This window comes from Scyliorhinus torazame, unplaced genomic scaffold (assembly GCF_047496885.1).
Source record: "Scyliorhinus torazame isolate Kashiwa2021f unplaced genomic scaffold, sScyTor2.1 scaffold_208, whole genome shotgun sequence".
Taxonomy (NCBI): Eukaryota; Metazoa; Chordata; class Chondrichthyes; order Carcharhiniformes; family Scyliorhinidae; genus Scyliorhinus; species Scyliorhinus torazame.
In genome coordinates this window covers 3,488-6,767 of record NW_027307935.1, presented here as the reverse complement: position 1 = coordinate 6,767, position 3,280 = coordinate 3,488, and the positions used below count along the sequence as shown (strand labels likewise).

The window sequence follows — 3,280 nt, the reverse complement described above, 5'->3', positions numbered from 1 at the left end:
ACTTTGCAATGAGCTTTGTTTTTGTGGCCAGGAATCTTCTCTCCAAATGGAGGCAGAAATGAAGTTGTGTTTAACTCACATTCTGTGATTTCTTGCTGCTTTTTACTCATTCTATGGAGAGCCTTCCTAAGGCGACAGACGAATAGTCATTCCAAACATGTCAGAAATTCAGAGGTAAACAAATGTTAAACCAAAGACAGAAATAATGACAGGACAGAATCTGTTGCTAACTGCTGAATTAACATAACCATAGACAGGACAAGTGTCTTCCTTAGCAGACACAGGAACCACACCGAGGGGGGCATTCCTCACAGAAAGTCGGGGGTGGGGTCTGCACACAGGTCACTGAGGAGATCTCAGTCCAAACTGTTTCTAATCATTTCCCAATACTATTTTAAATTACGATTCAATCCTATTGGAGGGGAGTGAGTGAGAGATATGGCAGATGCAGTACAACGTGGATAAATGTGAGGTTATCCACTTGGGTAGAGAAAATAAGAACGTCCCTGTCTAATAATTACATTTAATCCAATTTTTTCTGTCCTGCTCAGTGAACAACACTGGTGTGGGGAAGGCCAAGGGTTAGCTGAAGTCACATTCTGTGTGTGTGGGGCTGAGCAGCAAGGAGATCAGTATCTCTTGGCCTGCATTTACATGTCAATAGAGAGCTGTGTTCTGAGACAGACATTCCACACATGGCAGAGACTAGGGGTGGAGTCTGCTCACAGCTCACTGAGGATATATCTGTGTCTGAGGGACTTCAGTTCACAAACCAAAAACTCACTACACTCAAAACATTACCCCTCTGCTTCAGTGTGTGTGTGTGTGTGTGTCGCTGGGTGTGTCAATCTGCCTGTTTTGAGCTGTGCATTTTGGGTGTTGACATGTTACTGATTGACTCGAGATTGGAGATGTTGAACTCCTGTTGTGCTGTTTTGAATATTTTATTAAAATGTCCCTGTTATTGCCTTTATAATCAATGTTATCTCCTTTTTTTCTCCAGAGGCGTTTTTATTTGGAGAACTGGAAGGAAGTCGGGAATCCAGTGAGGAGGACGAGGGAGGGTGAATTCTTCCCGAGGGAGCGCTGGCTGAGGCCTGTTCTGCAGGCTTCACCCGGGTTATTACCCTGACTGAGGTTTAATTTTAATATTGGAGGGATCAAAAAGAGTGAGTGAGGGAGGGAGACAGAAATATGTATAAGAGGGATAGAGAGACAGCGAGAAACACAAGAGAAGGGGATTTTCACAGTAACTTCATTGCAGTATTAATGTCAGCCTAATTGTGACAATAAAAAGATTTTGAGTATTAATTGTCTCTCAATCTTTTTTAACCTCTGGTTGAAAGCTGTGACTTATTTGTATTTGGATGTTGCTGAGGGGTTGTAAAACTGAAAAGGGGACCCTGGGCTCTCGCTGTATTAAATAGTTTCAATCTTTTCCTGTGGTTTAGTTGATTTTCTCCCTCTTTTTCCCAGGAATTTGAATTTTGAAAGACTGCAATGTGAGCAGGAATCTTTGGGTAAGGGTATTTCTCCCGAGCATGGATGGATGGACTGAGGCCTACTCCACAGGCCGCACTCACGTGAGTTGTCTCTTTATTGCAGCCCCGGCCTTGCACTTAGACACAAACACATTAAACCTTAGGTGGGCGGCAAAGAGTAAAATACAAATCTGGAATATGAAGCTGTCTAATTTTGTTCCAAAATAACAGGGGTTATATTAATTCTGAGCGTCCCAGGGGTGGGGGTATGGGGTGCGGTGTGTGTGTGGGGAGGGGGGGGGGCATTTCACTGTTTCAGCCACTCTCTGTAATCTGGTAGAGAGAGAGAGAGAAATCTCAGATCAGAAACTCTGAACTCAATTTTGAAAGTGGTCATCATTTGTTGGGCTCTCCCTGTGCCCAGGTTGCCGGCATAATTCACAAAATTAACGATAGTGGGGGTCACTTTTAAATGAACCCATTGACTGTAAAGTAATCTCGATTGCCCGGAATTAAAGTCCCTTGACTTGAAGCGGGTCTAATTCTGGAATGAAGCCTGTATTTTAGGCCGAGGCACAAGTATGAGAGTGAAATTAAATTCGCAGGAGGTCATTTGAATTCAGTTTGCTGTGGTTGTGAATGTTGGATTCCTGTGTGTGACCCTGTCTCTCTCTCTCTTTCTCCTTCCCAACTATTAGGATGATAGAAAGAGAGAGAGAGAGAAGTACAGAAAAGAGTGTGGGGCTGGGGGGTAATAGAGATTAGAGAGAGGGAGAGGAGAAAGACAGATGGTGGAGGGAGAGGGAGGTCGTGAAAAAGAGAGGCTTTCTCTCCCTTTCTGTCTTTCTTCCATTCTTGCCCCTCTCTCTCTCTCTCTCTGTCTCCCCAGCTTTCTGCCACTATCTGTCCATTTCTCTCCAGCTTTTTAGTGTCTCTTTAAACCTTTAATCTAAGAAAACCACCCCACAAACTGCAATGGGGAGTCTCATCACATCTTTCTGGGGATACCCTGATTAGAGAAACAAATAGAACTAAATGCTGGGAGGCTGATGAGGGATAACGAGGGAGACAGAAATATGAATGAGAGGGATAGTGGGACCGAATGAGATAGCGAGAGAGAGAGAAAGAGAAAGACAAGGGAAGTGGGAACTGTCTCTCAATCTTTTTTATTCTGTGGTTTATAACTGAGATTAGTGTAGGTGGATGTTGCTGAGAGTTTGTGTGACTGAGAGGGGGAATCTTGGCCTCTTGCTGTGCTACAAGTGTAAACATTTTCCTGCGTTTTAGTTAATTTTCTCCCTCTTTTCCCCAGGAATTTGAACTTTGAAGACTGCAATGCGACCAGGAATCTTTGGACAAAGGCTATTCTCCAGAGGACAAGTGGATGGACTGAGGCCTACTCCACAGGCCGCACTCACGTGAGTTGTCTCTTTATTGCCGCCCTGGCCTTGCACTTCGACACAAACACATTAACCCTTTGGTGGGTGGCAAAGAGTAAAATACAAATCTGGAATATAAAGCTGTCTAATTTTGTTCCAAAATAACAGGGGTTATGTTAATTCTGAGCATCCCGGGTATGTGTGGTGGGGGGGGGGGGGGGGGGGGGGGGGGGGATTTCACTGTCTCAGCCACTCTCTGCAACCTGGTAGCAAATGTCAACGACACTCAACACTGCCGACTGCACCTTCTGGGATCTTTCTGTGTGCCAATGGATTTTGTTTTAAAAAGGTTTTTCTTCGTTTTAAGAGGCAGTTTAACTCTTTCAGAAACTGAAGGGACTTCTCCAGGGATGTTCCAAT

General features: G+C 44.3%; 1 long non-coding RNA gene across 2 annotated transcripts; it reads left to right on the top strand.

Moving 5' to 3' along the window:
• The first annotated feature begins 724 nt into the window (after positions 1–724).
• On the top strand, positions 725–2,922 carry LOC140405767 (uncharacterized). 2 transcript variants are annotated; one of them, XR_011938743.1, is made up of 3 exons: positions 725–1,169; positions 1,477–1,583; positions 2,794–2,922. It is a non-coding gene; the product is annotated as an uncharacterized lncRNA (long non-coding RNA). The 2 variants fall into 2 exon arrangements; XR_011938742.1 differs by having other exon boundaries at positions 728–1,137.
• The last annotated feature ends 358 nt before the right edge of the window (positions 2,923–3,280 follow it).